The sequence below is a fragment of the Mandrillus leucophaeus genome, unplaced genomic scaffold, assembly GCF_000951045.1.
Source record: "Mandrillus leucophaeus isolate KB7577 unplaced genomic scaffold, Mleu.le_1.0 Scaffold485, whole genome shotgun sequence".
NCBI lineage: Eukaryota > Metazoa > Chordata > Mammalia > Primates > Cercopithecidae > Mandrillus > Mandrillus leucophaeus.
The window spans coordinates 1,521,543-1,540,605 of NW_012105198.1; the positions used below are offsets into that span (position 1 = coordinate 1,521,543).

At 39.8% G+C, this 19,063-nt stretch overlaps 1 pseudogene; it reads right to left on the reverse strand.

Annotated features, from left to right (window-relative positions):
- Window positions 1–1,409: 1,409 nt before the first annotated feature.
- LOC105550453 lies at window positions 1,410–2,362 on the reverse strand (annotated as a pseudogene).
- Between the last annotated feature and the right edge of the window lie 16,701 nt (window positions 2,363–19,063).

Here is a 19,063-nt window from a genome sequence, read left to right on the forward strand (position 1 = left end):
CCAATTTGTTTTTTGTCTGACACTCTTTTTTTCTCCTAATGGATGTATTACATTTTGGAAGATTGACTCTGGTTCCACAGAGAGTTGATTTTCTTTGTTCTTAGTATCACAGAATAGGCTCCCAATGAATAAAAGAAAATTTTAGTTCACTGTTATCTATTGTGTAGTGAAAATGATTGACTCGCTAAACGCCAACCATGAGACCAGCCAATCTTGTTGATTCAACAAAAGTATCACCTGCCATCAAGAAATCTTTTCAGTTCCTGAAGCTAACTTACAAAATATTTATAATAATCATGCCTGAAAATGTTGAACATAGTTAAGATTGTTTATCTCCTTTATTGAGTAATTATTTGAGAAATAAGAGAGAAGAATCATTCAATCTGAAAAGCAATCTTGAACTGTAAACGCTATTTAAAAACAAATAATTGTTTTATCTCTGAGTGGTAAGACTCAGCAAACTTTCTTGACTAAATGACCCTTTGTCAGCTATGGATCTATTGCAAATTAAAATTAGCATCATCAGAATTTGGGAAATTTAAGCATTAATTATACGACAGAATACATTGAGGTTTTTTTTTTGGGTTTTTTTTTTTTTTTTTTTTTTTTTTTTTGAGATGGAGTTTTCCTGTGTCTCCCAGGCTGTAGTGCATTGACTCAATCTTGGACACCCCTGGTCTACAGGTATACAACATTATGCCTGGCTTTGTCTGGCTTTTTTTTTTTTTTTTTTTTTTTCCACCAAAGCACTTTTTATTTGAGGCAAAGAGAAGTCTTGCTGAAGGGATTACAGTTCCAAGCAGTCAAAACTCAACTGTTGTGACCAGGTGCAGTGGTTCTCGCCTGTAATCCCAGCACTTTGGGAGGCCAAGGCAGGAGGATCATGAGGTCAGGATATCGAGACTATCCTGGCTAACACGGTGAAACCCTGTCTCTACTAAAAACACAAAAAACTAGCTGGACACGGTAGCAGGCACCTGTAGTCCTAGCTACTTGGGAGGCTGAGGCAGGAGAATAATGTGAACCTGGGAGGCGGAGCTTGCAGTGAGCCAAGATCACGCCACTGTACTCCAGCCTGGGCAACAGAGCGAGACTCCATTTCAAGAAACAAACAAACAAACAAAAACAAAAAACTCAACTGTTAGTGGCACTATTTTGACCTGGTATATTTTGCTTCCCTTTGGTCAGAAAAGGGTATTCAGGTTATACTTTCCCCACTGGGGCAAAAAGAACAAAGCAAACTGAAAGAGACTTCTACTCTACTGACACTGCTCTTCAGATCCAACATCAACCTAGATAAGTCCTTGCTGGCCACTCTACAGGCTGCTCTCCCACTGCTGAGTGACACAGGCCAGGCCATACTACATTTGCAAGAAAAAAATGAGATAGAAAACACAGGTATAGGTCACTTAGGGATGAGCAGGCATCCACAGCTTCAAAACTTCATGGAAAGGGTAGTCCTTGTGGGAGGCATAGCTCGCCAAGGCACAGACCCTCCAGTTCCTGTTGTAGCTGAGTAAGGTGGTCCTATCCTGGTTGCTCAGTTCAAAGTCAAAGACCTTAAAGTTCTCAGCAATGCATTTTGGTGTCACAGACTTGGGAATCACCTCCAAGTTCCTCTGCATGGGGGAACTGGATCAGAATCTGGGCTGTGGTTTTATTGTGCTTGGCTGAGATCACTTTGATCCTGGGATCCTCCAGGATGGAAGGGGCCTCAGGCTTGGCCCAGGGTCTGTCAGGAGAGCCAGGGGGGCTATAGGTGGTCACCAAGATGCCCTTGGACTGGCAGTACGGGAGTGAGGTACGGTTGGCACTCAATCTGGTTAACCGCTGGTTTATACCTTAAGCCAGATTTCTTTAAGATCCTCTCCACCTGGAGATGATTACAGTCGGAGATGCTAATAGCTACACCAGCCCTTCATCCACCAGCGCGTCCATGGCTGCACATGTGTTCACAATGTTGGTGTCATTGGGAACCATGTTGTCCGACTCGTCCAATGGGAAAAATTCCTTTCCAGGCTTAAAGTCGGTCAGCCAGTGAATAAGGTGGAGGTCCAGGTAGTCCAGCTTCAGGTTGCTGAGCGTCTTCTGGCAGGATCCTTTCACCAGGACCTTCTTATGGTACGTGCACCCCAGCTTGCTGATAAGCCTCTGGCTTCACCACCTGCTCCCTAAGCTGCTCCTGAATGGCCACCCCCACCTCATTCTCATTCTGGTACACGTAGGTGCAGTCGATGTGGGGGTACCTGACATCGATCGCCACCTTCACAGCCTTGGTTACCTAGCTCAGAGGGGACTTCCAGGTGCCCAGCCCCAGGATGGGCATCTCGGTGCCGTTGGTGAGGACAGGGTGGCTCGCCATGGCTGCTGCGCTCCCAAGACCCCTGCCCAGAACTGTACATTGAAATTTTTAATATCTAAGTTTTCAGGAAAACCCAAGTGGCAATTAGGAATGCAAAGTTTGGGGAAAGTTTTCATTCGAATACAAATATTGTTATTATTATCTTTAAGTCATGGTTCCTCAACATTGGCTGCATATTGGAACCAGTTTGGTTTTAAAAATACTGATAATTGAGATACATTATATGGAGTACTGCCTGCATGGGGGGGGGGGGGCGGGTTTAAAAACCTCTCCAGGTGATTCTAATGTGCAAAGTTTGAGCATAATTGCTTTAAGTCAATGCTACCATTTTAATGCTCATATAAATCACCTGGGGGTGTTGTTAAACTCAGTTTCTGATTCAGTGGGCCTAGAATGCAGTCCAAGATTCTGCATTTCTAACTCTGTGGTTGCTGGTGTGGGTACCACATTTGGAGTAGCAGGGATCTAAGGCATTGGTTGTGTTTTTGGAGTAAATGGGTATAAGAGAATTTTCTAGTGTCCACCCACTGCCTGTCTTAAGACTGGAAATCTCTTGTGATGAGGAGGTTTGTGGTAATTGAACTTGACCTGTAGAGGACATTCTATTGTAATGAAGACTTGTTGAGAGTTGCTATTCCTGCTGATGGTACTACCTTTGCAAAGGGTGTAGGAAAGGAGAACTGGGGTGCTACCAAGCTTTCTGATTTCACACCCTCTGGCTCTGTTCAAAGGGGTGCTTGGCAAAATGGCAAAGCTTGACTTTTACACCTTCACCCACGCCTTGCCCTACTCCTTTTCTCCTGGCCTACTAGCCAAGCCAGCCACCTTCCTGCAGCCAGTTTCTCTACTTTACTAATTAAAATACAGTTTTGAAGATCTTACTCCCTCCAGTTGCACCCCAATGGAAGGCTCTTAATTGATTCCAGATTGGCAGCCCTCTTAGTGGATAATTCAGGAATGTTACGAACTTCTGTTTGAAAGTGGAGATGAAATCTCCTTTCTTTTGCCTTGTATTCAGTGTTCTACTGACTCACCGCTTCCCAAAACAACATCCTTTTCTGAAATAAGATGTAGTTGCAAATATATTATAGTTCGTGATATATTAGTACCCACACCTTATTATAGCCCATGAGCTAAGGTGCTAACTTCAACAAAGATCCCAATCCCTATGTCTCAAAAACCCTAATCAAATTTGGTTTGGTCTACTTCAATAGTAGACAACATAAACATAACAACATGGGGAAATATTATTTTCTTAGCAGCAATGTCATCCCCAAGGAAGTGGTTTTTTGGGGGTGAATGTTTTTGTTAAGTTTGGATAGAGTAGGGAGTGAGATCTTTTAAGGACACACTTAAGGAAAAAAATTACAGTTTGCTCTTAGAGTTAAATGAAATGCGCTTATTTGGCCAAGTGTGGTATATAAGTTGAGCACAGGAGCTGAGAACAGCAGAAAAGATTTTTGGCAGCTGCGTCAGGAAGGGGGAAGATAGATGGCGTTACTAATGGAGAGAATCATTTGTTTAGGGCAGGTGGAGATTAGATATCTGGAGGAAATTTCAGTGCATTTAAAAAATGTTTTATTTGTAATTTTTATGGATATATAGTAAGTGTATATACTTATGGAGTACGTGAAATGTTTTGATAGAAGCATGCAATGCATGATAATCACATCATGGAAAATGAGGTATCCATCCATTCAAGCATTTATCCTTTGTGTTACAACACTTCAATTATAATTTTTTATTTATTTTAAAATTTACAATTTTTATTGACTACCATCATCCAGCTGTGGTATCAAATACTAGGTCTTATTCTTTCTAACTATTGTTTTTTGTACCCAAACACCCTCTGCACCTCCTCACTACCCTCCCTAGGCTCTGGTAACCATCGTTCTATTTTCTATATCAATGAGTTCAATTGTTTTGATTTTTAGATCCCACAAATAAGTGAGAACATGTGATATTTGTCTTTCCGTGCCTGGCTTATTTCACCTAACATAGTGACCTCCAGTTCCATCCATATTGTTGCAAATGACAGGGTCTCATTCTTTCTTTTATGGCTGAATAGTACACCATTGGGTATATGTATCACATTTTCTTTCTCGGTTCATCTGTTGATGGACATTTAGGTTGCTTCCAAATCTTGGCTATTGTGAACAGTGCTGCAACATATGTAGGAGCTCAGATATTGTTTCGATATACTGATTTCCTTTCTTTTGGGTATATACCCAGCAGTGGGCTTCTGGGATCAAATGGTAGCTCAATTTTTAGTTTTTTTTGAGGAACCTCTAAAACGCTCTACATAGTAGTTGTACCAATTTGCATTCTCACCAACAGCATACAAGGGTTCCCTTTTCTCCACATCCTCGCCAGCATTAGTTATTGCCTGTCTTGTTGATATAAGCTATTTTAACTGTGGTGAGGTGATATCTCATTGTAGTTTCAGTTTGCATTTCTGTAAGGATCAAGATGCTGGGCACCTTTTCACATGACTGTTTGCCATTTGTATGTCTTTTGAGAAACGTCTATTCAAATTGCTTTGCCGTTTTTAAATTGGATTTTTAGATTTTTTTCCTATAGAGTTGTTTGAGCTCCTTATATATTCTGGTTATTAATCCCTTGTCACTGGGATGATTGGCAAATATTTTCTCCAATTCTGAGAGCTTTCTCTTCACTTCGTTTATTGTTTCCTTTGCTGTGCAGAAGCTTTTTAACTTGATGTGACCCCATTTGTCCATTTTTGCTTTGGTGGCCTGTGTTTATGGGGTATTACTCAAGAAAATTTTGCCCCAGCCAATGTCATGGAGAGTTTCCCCAATGTTTTCAGGTAGTAGTTTCACAGTTTGAGGTCTGATATGGTTTGGCTCTGTGTTCCCATCCAAGTCTCATCTTGTAGCTGTCTTAATTCCCATGTGTTTTGGGAGGTACCTGGTGGGAGATGATTGAGCTATGGGGGCGGGTCTTTCCCATGCTGTTCTCCTGATAGTGAATGGGTCTCATGCTAACTGATGGTTTTAAAAACAGGAATTTTCCTGCACAAGCTCTTTTTTTTGCCTGCCGCCATTCACGTAAGATGTGACTTGCTCCTCCTTGCATTCCGCCATGATTGTGAGGCCTCTCCAGCAATGTGGAACTGTGAGTCCAATTGAGCCTTTTTTCTTTCGTAAACTGCCTCTCGGGCATGTCTTTATCAGCAGCGTGAAAATGAACTAATACAGTAAATTGGTACTGGGAGTGTATTGGTACTGGGAGTGCTGAAAAGATAGCGAAAACGTGGAAGTGACTTTGGAACTGGGTAACAAGCAGAGATTAGAACAGTCTGGAGGGCTCAGAAGAAGACAGGAAAATGTGGGAAAGTTTGGAACTTCCTAGAGACTTGAATGGCTTTGACTAAAATGCTGACAGTGATATGAACAATAAGGTCCAGGCTGAGGTGGTCTCAGATGGAGATGAAGAACTTGTTGGGAACTGGAGCAAAGGTGACCCTTGTTATGTTTTAGCAAAGAGACTGGCAGCATTTTGCCCCTACCTTAGAGATTTGTGGAACTTTGAACTTGAGAGGGATGGTTTAAGGTATCTGGCAGAAGAAATTTCTAAGCAGCAAAGCATTCAAGATGTGACTTAGGTGCTGTTGTTAAAGGCAGTTTTATAAGGGAAGCAGAGCATAAAAGTTTGGAAAATTTGCAGCCTGACAACGCCATAGAAAAGAAAATCCTATTTTCTGAGAAAGCCAAGCCAACTGCAAAAGTTTGCATAAGTAACACAAAGATCCAATGTCAATTCCCAAGACAATGGGGAAAATGTCTCCAGGGCGTGTCAGAGGCCTTCACTGCAGCCCCTCCCATCACAAGCCCAGAGGCCTAGTAGGAAAAAGTAGTTTAGTGGGCTGGGCCCAGGGTCCTCAAGCTGTGTGAAGCCTAAGGACTTGGTGCCCAGTGTCCCAACTGCTCAGCCAGGACTGAAAGGGGCCAAGATAGATCTCAGACTATGGCTTCAGAAGGTGCAAGCCTCAAGCCTTGGCAGCTTCCATGTGGTATTGAGCCTGCCAGTTCACAGAAGTCAAGAATTGAGGTTTGGGAACCTCTGCCTAGATTTCAGAAGATGTGGGGAAACACCCTGATGCCCAGGCAGATGTTTGCTGTAGGGGCAGGGTCCTCATGGAGAACCTCTGTTAGGGCAGTGCAGAGGGAAATGTGGGGTGGGACCTCCCACACAGAGTTCGTACTGGGGCACTGCCTAGTGGAGCTGTGAGAAGAGGGCCACCATCCTCCAGATCCCAGAATGGTAGATCCACTGACAGCTTGCACCCTGCCCTGGAAAAAGCTGCACACACTCAAGGCCAGCCCATGAAGGCAGCTGGGAGGGAGGCTGTACCCTGCAAAGCCACAGGGGCAGAGCTGCCCAAGACTATGGGAACCTACCACTTGCATCAGCACGACCTGGATATGAGACATGGAGTAAAAGGTGATCATTGTGGAGCTTTAAGATTTGACTTCCCTATTGGATTTCAGACTTGCATGGTACCTGTAGCCCCTTGGTTTTGGCCAATTTCTCCCATTTGGAATAGCTGAATTTACCCAATGCCTGTACCCCCATTGTATCTAGGAAGTAACTAACTTGCATTTGATTTTACAGGCTCATAGTGGAAGGGATTTGACTTTTCTCAGATGAGACTTTGGACTGTGGACTTTTGAGTTAATGCTGACATGAGTTGAGACTTTGGGGGACTGTTGGGAAGGCATGATTCGTTTTGAAATGTGAAGATACAAGATTTGGGAGGGGCCAGGAGTGGAAAGATGTGGTTTGACTCTGTGTCCCCACCCACATCTCATCTTGTAACTCCCATAATTCCGAAGTGTTGTGGAAGAGACCCAATGGGAGATGATTGAATTGTGGCGGCAGTTCTTTCCCATGCTGTTCTCCCGATAGTGAATGGGTCTCATGAGATCTGATGGTTTTAAAAATGGGAGTTGTCCTACACAAGCTTTTTTTTTTTTTTTTTTTTTTTTTTGCCTGCCACCATCCACATAAGATGTGACTGGCTTCTCCTTATATTCCACTATGATTGTGAGGTCTACCAATCCACATAGAACTGTGAGTCCACTTAAGCCTCTTTCTTTTGTAAATTGCCTAGTCTCAGGTATGTCTTTATCAGTGACATGAAAACTAACTAATACAAGGTCTTACATTTAAGTCTTTAATCATTTTGATTTGACTTTTGTATATGGCAAGAGATAGGAGTCTAGTTTTATTCTTCTGCATATGGTTGTCCAGTTTCCCCAGCAACATTAATTGAAGAGAATGTCTTTTCCCCAGTGTATGTTCTTGGCACCTTTGTTGAAAATCAGTTCACTGTATGTGTGCAGGTTTGTTCCTGGGTCTGTACTCTGTTCTGTTGGTCTATGTGTCTGTTTTCATGCCAGTACCTTGCTGTTTTGAGTACTATAGCTCTTTAGTATAATTTGAAGTCAAATAATGTGATTCTACTAGTTTTGTTCTTTTTATTTAAGACAGCTTTAGCTATTCTGCGTCTTTTGTAGTTCCATATAAATTTTAGGATGGGTTCTATCTATTTTTTTGAAAAATATTATTGATAGGGATTGCATTGAATCTTTAGATTGCTTTGGGTATATGGAGATTTTAACAATATTGATCTTTCTAATGTGTGAACATCGAACATCTTTACATTTTGGCATCCTCTTCAATTTCTTTCATCAAAGTGTTTTATAGTTTTTATTATAGAGCTCATATACTTCTTTGGTTAATTCCTAGGTATTTAATTTTATCAGTTCATTTCTTCAACATGATGTGCACTAGGAATCATTTTTCTTGTTGCTTTGTGGCACCTGTAGTAAATGACCCATTTCTTATGAACACAGTAGGGCATTTTGGTATCTAATTTATAATCATAAAATGTAAATTAAGTTATATCACTCCTATACTCAAAATTTTCCAGTAGTTCTCCACCATATGCAGAGTAGAAGCTAATGGCTTTATGGTTATCCTCAAGATCCCACATGATTGCTTTCTGACCTTATCTCTTTTTCCCGGCTTCCACACCTCACTCTTCTTAGTACAGGCATCTACATTTCCTTCCTGTGGCCTTTACCTTAGCTCTTCCCTCCCTCTAGAACACTTTGCCTAGAAATAATCTGCGGGGCTTTTTTCTCCACTGCTTCGAGGCTTTGCTCAAATGCCTCCTTCTCAGCAGATAGATTTAAAGTGGCTCTGCTCCCTCCCTGCTTCCCAACACATTTGCCGTGCTCTACTTCATTCTTGCATACCACTTTTCTCAGTATGCTTCAGAATGTATTTATGTATTATTTTCATCGTTCTCCACTCTCTCAAATGCAAACTCCGTGGAGCCAGGGAGTCTATCTATCCAGTGATGCATCTTCAGCATCTACAACACAATCATCGAAGAAATAAATGCATAGAAATGCCCATTAAGCTTTCAAAGTGCTCATAGGAAGTCAGCCAATAGCTAATTATTTGAACTCTGCTCATTATATTGCTTCTGACTAGTGGCTAGCAAATTTAGTAGATTGGAAATACATAAAATTTTCCCCAATGACCCCCCTGCCACCTCAGCTTCAATCTCTTTTAAGACATTTAATTTCCCTATGTTCAGTCTAAAATATTTGAAGCAATAATATGAAGTTCTTAGAACAAATTTGAGGCTATCCTGGGAGGGCCATACTGTGTTAATACCTTTATCTGTTATTCCTGCTCCCCTACTTCCATACCCTGCCAACTATTCCCCAAGGGTATACTCCGCAGATGGTACCTCCTCAGCCCAGGATTTCTCCATGTTCTCTCCTATTTATTTCTTTGAATTTACACTTGGTCTTTCTGTATCTCTTCCAGTAGTTCCATACCCACGATGTTTCCCTCTGTTTAGGACCTTTGCTTAGAGTCAAGAATATCAGAAGTTCAATTCTGGCTTTGTTATTACACAGCTGTGCAGTCTTAGGCATGTTATTAATATACTCTAAGTCTCAGTTTTTATGTCTATGATATGGGAATATTATTTCAGTTCCTTCCTGTATGAAAGATGGGGATGACGATGTTGTCTTCTTGGACAACATCGACCTCATGGTGAGTGTTAAGTGAGATGGAGCAGAGTATTTATAACTAGGTGGTCCATAAGTGTTTCTTCCCTCTTTCTTCTCCTTCCCCTTTTATTAGCTTCTGTTTATCATAGCATCATAAAATATTTAGTTTTAAAGGAACATTAAGGCCATTTAGTTCAGCTTATCTAAAAATCTGTTTTTATCATCTTTGTGAGCAATTTTCATTCCTCCATGATGACTAGAAGCCTTTATTTCCTTCTAAAGCACCCAGTAATCTATTTGAAATAGATATAACTAGTTCTTCTCTTATATTGAGATTTAATCGCTCACCCTAAAACTTTCATTCTTACTGCTGATGTATGAAAAAATCTAAACTAATTTTTACTGCGTGATAACCCTTCAGAGAGATGAAAATAGTTATTCTGTCTTTTGGTGTTTTTAATCATCCATACAAACTTAGCACAGTAATTTTGATTCCTCAAAAAAAAATGACACTTTTGATTTGCTTCTCATGGTAATAATTTCTTTGTGAAGCTCCATCTCATAAAGCAATAGAGCACCGTGATTAAGGACACAGATAGAGAGTCAGAATAACCTTAGGTCTGAGTCTGAGCTTGGTGACTTATTAGCTGTGAACTTGGGATAAACTTCTTTAAATGTGTTGTGTCTTCATATGTAAAATGGATAATATTAATAAAAGGTATTCCACGGGGGCTGCTGGGGGGTAAAGCAGATGCTGTGTTTAGCACACTAAGCACAGTGCCTGGCATGTGGTTTTTGATGTGTGTCAGTGGTTGTTGAGTCCTGCCTGTCAGACACAGCCTGTGTGGTGCAAAATTTGAGCAAGACTGTCTCCGTTTGTTCTGGAAATTGTAGTTTTATCTATGCAGTCTTAGATAGAATTAGGTTTTGTTGGCACCTACATCAGCCAACTCATTCTCATTCCATTTGGAATCAGTAGTACTAGGGATGTCAGTAGCATATTCTCAGTGAGACATTGCAAATGCCAAATAAATGAATAGAAAAGCCTATAAAAGGTTTTAAAGGGATGAAATAAAAAATTAATTCTACAGCTAGCAAGATCATATGTTAAGAAAATAAGTTCAGTGGGACAAGCGTTTATATATTTATGCATCTATTTTTCAAAAAATGTTTGTTTAGCCTCACCTATTTTCCAGACAATGCTAGGTACAGGTATCGTCCCACACCACGGCATTCTCAATAGGGGCAAGTACAACAAAAATTAAATTCAATGTTATATAGACTTGCCTATCTCCATAAACTTAGGTGGAAGAATAAAATACAGTATGGTTTTATTTTAATTTGGGCTATGACAATTGAAAGCATTCAAGATGGAAATATTAATAATGTCTAACTGTATTTTTTAAAATGGAGTAATGTGGATCTGAATTTTTTCAGTTCCTCAGAATTGCAGGGTATGCATGTTGAATGACCACCGAGTGACCCACTGACTATGTTGAAGCGATTTCCATGTAAGCTGGAATGCACAAAAAACAGCCAGCATTTGTTAGAGCTTGACTTGGATTTTGTGAGTTTTTAATTGTGCAAGAACTTTAAAAAAAGAACTGCCGCTTCTTCATAAAATGGGACTCTCTTAATTTGTGATTATCAATTCTGTTATCACCTAAAGGATTCTTAAAATGTGGGATTTATGACACCAATAAAATAGCCTTCAAATTATCAATAAGACATCAAAGGATGACTTAGGATGAAGACTTTCAATTACAGTCAGTCAATGGCAAAGCAATATAGCAACCGTGTTAACCATGTGGCAGCAAGGAGTTGCCACCATGCCTTAGAATGCTCATAGCTCTGAGAGTGATGACATTATGTAAGCATTCAACAGACCAGGGAAAATAACTCTATAGAGAGACATTTTTACTTGAACCAGTCTGGAATAACAAAAGGATGCTTAGGGATTTGATGCTATTACCTGAATACTGACTGAGATATCCCCAGAAAAAACTTTTTTTTTTTTAACTGGATACTTTGGCACTGAACATGCAGCAGGGAAAAGAATTAGGAATACACATGTGAACAAAGATATAGTTAAAATATAAAATAGGCCAGGTGCAGTGGTTCACACCTGTAATCCCAGGAGGCCAAGGTGGGCGGATCACCTGAGGTTGGGAGTTCGAGACCAGCCTGACCAACATGGAGAAACCCCCGTCTGTACTAAAAATACAAAATTAGTGCAGTGTGGTGGTGCATGCCTCTAATCCCACCTATTCAGGAGGCGAGGCAGGAGAATCACTTGAACCTGGGAGGCAGAGGTTGCGGTGAGCCGAGATTACGCCATTGCACTCCAGCCTGGGCAACAAGAGCAAAACAACATCGCAAAAATAAATAAATAAATAAATAAAATAAACACATATAGTTATTAAATATTAAAAGAGATTTAACACAAAGGCTGACAACTTCTACCCAGCGATTTCAAGGAGAGGAAAAACTGAGTCTAATGAAAGGGAAGTTGTTCCAAGTGAAAAGTTTGGTTTTTAGAGTAGAAATGTTGTATACTCCATTGCAGGGGTCCAGGGTCTTTCCTTCTCTGCCCCAAGTATGAGAGATATGCAGTGTAGCAAAATTTAAGTTTACTTCTTGTGGTGTACGAAGTCAAAGATGCTCACTAAGTGTGATTCAGGAAACATGTAGTCTCTAACTGAAACACAGAGTGGAAGGGTGGTAGAGGGGTTTTTCTTTTATTAATTTTAATTTAATATTCAAATAGAATGTAGTCAATAAAGATTTATGTGTTCATTTATTTTTAAGCATGAAAGGTCTGGTCTGAACTTCACACAGTGTAAGAGAAGGCAATGCATTATAGTGAGAAAGATATGGACTTAGGAACCTAATTTCTTTTTCTTTTTTTTTTTTTTTTTTTTTTTTCTAGACAAGGTCTTGCTCTGTCACCCAGGCTGGAGTGCAGTGGTGCAATCATAGCTCACAGCAACCAGCATTTCCTGCACTCAAAGATGCTCCTTCCTCAGGCTCCTGAGTAGCTAAGATTACAGACATGCACCACCATGCCCAGCTATTTGTTGTTGTTGTTGTTGTTGTTGTTGTTAGTAGTGATGAGGTCTTGCTATGTTGCCCAGGCTGGTCTCGAACTCCTGAGCTCAAGCAATCCTCCTACCTTGGCTGCCCAAATTGCTGGGATTACAGATATGAACCACCGTGCCTGGCCAAGTACCAAACTTCTTGGGTGAGTGTCCCAGCTATAAATAGAGATAAAAACAGTACCTACTTACAGGGTTGTTGTAAAGTTACATTAATATAGGCATAGAGCTTAGAACAGTGCCTGATACATATAAGCACTCCCTATATATTGCCTATTACTATTACATACAAAAGCAAAACGGAACCAGCTGACAATCTTTGAAAATACCATCTTGCCTTTCAGTTTCCTCCTAAAAGTTTAAAAGCGGAATAAAATATGTAATAGAACAGAATTAATTCCCAAGTAATCAAAATATCCTGCCTTTCTCTGTAAATGTGGTAAAATCAACCTAACAGTGGAAGCCCTTTCCTACCCGCTCTCTCTTTCTCTGCATCATCCCAGGCTCCCAATAAAATGAAGAAAAGGATAAAGAAAGTATAACAGGAAGTAACAGGGGCTCAGCCCATCCCAAAATGTTTATGGAATATTTAAAAGTTAAAACATCGAAAAAGAAAAAATAAATGCTGACCCATTTAAAATAAATTGTTTCCAGAAGGAAGAAAATGCGGCACAAAGGAATGCACTGCAGAAACACCCTATAAGTGACAGGTTTAAGGCAGGAGCAAACGTGGTTCACGGAAGAGTCCATGGAAAGTGTCAGGCCCTGGACACCACCCAGTGTAGGAATACTTCCTGAATACTTTAAGGGCAGTGAAGCCCTGCCGAAACAGCTGGCTACTTGAAAACCAACATCCTAGCAAGAACATCCATGCTGAAATTTCCCAAAATAACACAGGGTAAAAACATTCCTTCAGTTCAGAAAAGCTTGCCAATGTTGCTGTCCTTACTGCCTTTTAGCGAGTGGAAATGATTTCCCCTGCTGTTCTCTGTCTGCCTAGATCCTTTTTCCCAATCTTCTTCTCAGGAGAGGTAACTCTTCCTCATTTATCAGATCCCAGTATTCCTTCTGAAACCTCTTACCTGTTCAGCCCAACTCCCTAGGTAGCCTCAAGGGAAAGTATTTAATGAACTCTCTTTAGCCAGGGAAGGCTTTAAAAGGTAGCACTTTAGCCAAGAGAAAGAGACTTGGAGCCTGTGATCACATCCACTTCATTTCTGGATGTATTCTGGAGACCCAAACGCTAGCGTCAGCGAGGATTCTAGATAAATAGGTAACTATTGTGCTTCTCCCTACTTCTACATTTATTTCCAGTTTACTCACTTTCTTTCTTTTCCACTCCCACCTACTTAAGAAATGGTTGTTTTGCTGAGTCGATTGTTTCTAGGAGGACTTCCCCACCTGCTTTCTGACTCTCAGATCAGGGTGCAGAAACATTTTCAAATAGTCGTTTGGGAAGGAGCTGGTGCTTGCCGTTTTCTCCAGATAAGTGTTAGCTTTTGTTTGTTTAATGGATCTCTGGCTTAGGCCTTTTTGGTATTCTTTATGGTGGAATCCAAGCTTGGTTGGAGGGAGTGGTTTCTAAAATGTAGGGGAGGTGATAAGAGAGCTTAACCTGCCAGGATTATTCTGTGTGTCAAAATTGGTATGTTAGGCATGTATATTTTTGAAAGTTTTATTGACAATCAGCTGAAATGTGGTTGTTATAGCACAGTATTATACAACCAAACATTTAAAAAAATCTTTACATAGGAAAACTTAGTTTTAAAAAAGTCCAAACAGACACACACACACATATACACACAAACACAGAAAATAATATTAAAGTTATTTAAGTCTAATTGGATAGCTTTTTGCTCCAACGTTCATTTGAACTTGGAAACAACGAACAAATGTGCCAAGTCAAAGGAATGATTTTTCCTCTAACTTTCTCTCTGTCTCTCTCTTTCTCTCTTTCTTTTTTAAACTAGTCATCCTGGTTTTAAAACACGAGATACAAGTCATCAATTTCACTGTGACTTAGCAATTTATTTCCACAGTTTTACTGCTTTGGACATAACACAGCTGAGTTTCGAGCTTGACAAAATATTGTTATCCACATAATTCATTTTCTGCTGCTTCAACAAGGCGTTTGGATTTGTGGGAACTCCCATTTGAGGTTGAAATTGAATTGAAAATTCATGTGAAAGCTACACAGATGAGGCAAGTCTGACTTCAGGGAAGCGTCCATTAAATTTACTCGCTAGTCTCCAGCATGAAAACCTGCTCCTAAAGCCTTGAAAATAGCTCCTATTATCATATCGATTGGAGTCAGCAAATATAACTCAAACTTAAGGTGAGTGTAAGTTTACTCCTGGATATGTGTAACAAATTTCTAATATACATTTAATATATTGGTCACATTGGGTTTAATGTAAGTTACTAATGTTTAACACAATGATTTATTGGTTCTTCAAGGGCAATCTTCATTTATGTTATTGATTTAACTGAAATTAACAATTCCCTATTAATTCATAATTCACCTTTTAGTGGTAGTCATAAAATAAAAAAGGTTGCATCAGTCATTAATTAATTTAGAAGCAGACCCCACATAAGAAGGTAAAAGTAAAATAGTAACAGTTGTTTTCTCATGGGATACCAAGTAACTTCACAGCCAAAAAAAAAAAAAAAAAAAAAAAAGTTTGAATAGAAAAAAATTGCTCCTCTTCCCTTCAATGTTATTCTTTTATTTAGAGAAATGAGAAGCAATTTTCTACACTCTGGGGGAAAATACTTTCACAATCTGTGAAAGCCAAACATTGAGTTTGTTAGAAGATTTTTATATTTTATATAGTATTCCAACCTCACAAATAGAAATACAGGTGTTTTTCAGAAGATGCATTAAATGAAGAGTCCCCAAAAAGGAATTTTTAGGACTCCATTGAAAAGTCTTTCTGTAGATTGTAGCTCTAAATTCAGAATGATACCTTCTTACATCTTTAGGAAAGATGTGAGGGAAACTGGAGAGGAATTTTTCTCCGCATGTCCTGCTAAAAGAGCACTGTTGACCAAAGGCTGTAAAATTTATTGTGCTTTGGGGCAAATACTGTTTATTTAAATCAATTAATGCATCCAAGAGTCTCATATACAAGTCCACAGAACAAAGATTAACATCATGAAGAAAAGGTGTTAAATTTGGTTAGCAGAAATGATGAAGATGAATGAGACACAGCCTATGGTAAGAACACGTACCCGAGTGCATGCATTCCCAATGGGAGGATTTTACCTCCAATGTCTGCTTAGGAAGATGATAATAAAAACATGGCTGTGAAACAGGGATCTAGCCTAAAGAAAGTCATGAAATTACATGACGCAGTAGAGCATAGTATTTGAAAACACGGATTCCTGAAGTTTCACCTGGATTTGAATCTGAGTTATTGCTTCCTATGAAATATTGAGCAAGTCTTTAATCTGTGCTTCAGTTGTCTCATTCTTGAAACAAAGATAAGAAGAGTATCTACCATGTAGCATTGTTAGGTTATATAAAGTATTTAAAACGTAGTAAATTTAAGTGTTTTTATTGCTCTATTTATTTTTTTTATTATCACATGAATATGAGTTGTCAAAACAGGAAATCTGGGCTCCAATTCCCATTTTGGTATTTATGAGCTTTGACCTTGGGCAAGTTACTTAAACTTGGCAAAATCTTCATGTGTATAAGCTGGAAAAAGTGGAGAAATCCACCTTTTCAGGCTTGTTTTGAGTATAAAGTGGCATAATATATATAAAGTGTGAGATCCTTAGTTACCACTCAAAGAATAATTCCTCTCCCATACGATACAGGCAAAAAGTAAAAAGAAAAAAGAAATGAAAGTCTGTGAAGCTTTCTCTTTCATATGATAATAAACAATTCAGTGACCTCTACATGTCAACTGCAAATGTGAATTACTCATATTAAATATGAGTGCAGAAAACGAAAATGGGCCAGACACAGTGGCTCATGCCTGTAGTCCCAGAACATTTGGAGGCTGAGGTGGGAAAATCACTTGAGCCCAGGAGTTGGAGACCAGCCTGGGCAACATGGCAAAACCCTGTATCTACAAAAAAAAAGTTTTTTTAATTAGCCAGGGGTGCACCTGTAGTCCCAGCTATTTGGAAGGCTGAGGTGGGAGGATTTATTGAGCCTGGGGAGCAGCGGTTGCATTGAGCCAAGATGGTGCTATGGTGCTGCAGCGTGGGGGCCAAAAAAAAAAAGAGGCCCAGCGCAGTAACTCACGCCTATAATCCCAGCACTTTGGGAGGCTGAGGCAGGTGGATTACAAGGTCAGGAGTTCGAAACCAGCCGGGCCAGCATGGTGAAACCCTGTCTCTACTAAAAATACAAAAAATTCGCCAGGCATGGTGGCTCACACCCGTAGTCCCAGCTACTCAGGAGGCTGAGGCAGGAGAATTGCTTGAATCTGGCAGGTGGAGGTTGCAGTGAGCCGAGATCATGCTATTGTTCTCTAACCTGAGTGACAGAGCAAGACTCCATCTCAAAAAAAAAAAAAAAGGCTAATAGAGAAAGGTAATTATTGCAGTATTAGTTAAAAAAAAAAAAAAAAGTTAGTGAAGTATCCCTATTTTGCAGTCACAAGTTGAAGGTCTTTGATATGGTTTGGCTGTGTCCAAAATTCCCATGTATCATTAGAGGAACCTGGTGAGAGGTAATTGAATCATGGGGGCAAGTCTTTCCCCTGCTGATCTTGTGATAGTGTATAAGTTTCCTAAGATTTGATAGTTACAAAAACTGGAGTTTCCCTGCACAAGCTGTCTTTGCCTGCTGCCATCCATGTAAGATGTGACTTGCTCCTGTTTGCCTTTCACCTTCCACTGTGATTGTGAGGCCTCCCCAGCCATATGGAACTGTAAGTCTAATAAACTTCTTTCTTTTGTAAATTGCCCAGTCTTGGATATGTCTTTATCAGCCGCATGAAAATGAACTAATACAGTCTTCAAATAGGATCAATTATTTTCAGAGTGCTTATGGACAGATGACTTTCCTATGTGGCTAATTTAATCATTCCCCTCCTCTCCCTTTTTTGGCAGTTTTAGTTTATTCTTTTCAGTATTTTGAAGTTGTATGTTGAAGGAAATGGTCCATTTGTCATTATTTGTAATCAGTAGTTAGTAACAACACCATCACACATATTCACGAGATTTAATCTCAAATGTATTCATCAAGTACCAAAATCTGAGTTCAGACTGGCTCTAGTCCAAACAAAAAAAAAATGGTTAATGGAGGTACAATAGTTTCAGGCATGGTTGCATCCAGGAGATCAAGTCATTTTCAGATTCTGCCTCTCTTTCTTGGCTCCAAAGATGAAGACTGATGATGTAAGGTCCTGGGGAGCCTATCAGGCATTTTTATGCATTATAAGGAAAGAAATCTCAGAAATTCCATGGGGAAAGCTTCTCTTCCTATGTGGTTCTAGCAAGAGCTTCCCAGCTCCAAGACAAAAAAAGGTCTTGCATGCATTTCTGAACCCATCAGTGTAGTCAGGGGGCCAGAATTACAGTCAATTGTACTTTGAAGGTATCTAGTTTGAAGACTGGTTCTGGAAAAGTTTCTGAGCATGACTTCCTTCCCAGATGGCTGCCTTTGAAATGAAGTTTAGGAACTTTGCACAATAATTGAATGTTATTAGAGTTAATAAAAGGGGGAGTCGAATATGTTGCTCTTGAGGAGAAATGTAACAGTTTCAATGGTATGCTAAGAAAGCTTTTTGAAACTTAGTTTTTATCATTGTTATACTTTATTGTGGGGAGAGAAAATGGTGTTTAAACATGAAAGCAAGAGAGCACAAAATAAATGAAACCCTGTTAAGGTCAGTAGACCAGAAAAAGAAAGCAGAATTTCCTTGAATGCTAATCTACAAAAGGCTGTTTTCTTCTAAGTACAAATTGCATCCATTAAAAAACCATGTAGTAGTTGCCTTCTTTCATCTCTAGAAGCTTTTGATGGGCAGAAATGGAGACATGTGTTCCTCTTTTGTCAATCCCATGATCTTCATTGGTTCTCCCAGCCACCTCATTTATTGGATACACAGACTACAACAATTTGTTTTTGCTTCCTGTCTCCAATTTGTCCTTTAATATTCTATTAGAATTCAAAGTGACATTCTTTCTTCTGGATTGATCGAAAGAATGGAAAGATCACTGGACTCAGAGTCACCTCTGGGGTCTTAAGCAAGTCTCTAATTACACTTGTTCTTTTTATTTGAAAACATTCTTAATGCAAGACACACAACTGTGGGTAAATTGTTTTACCCAGAGTTCATGAGTGCTCTGTTCCCCAAGAGCCCCCACATGCCATGGATTATCTCCCAGGAACTACTAGGATGACTCAGTGATCCAACAACTAGAAGTTAAAAACCAGAGCCATGCTCCAGCACTGCAGCTTGAGGCTCCTCTGCCTGCTTGGTGCTGGTGTTCTAATGGTTGTTAAACATTCTCACCATCACCTGGCTCCAACCCATTAATTCCGTGTGAGAACACTGGCCTTGCACTGTTGGATCTTCTGATTTGGAAGA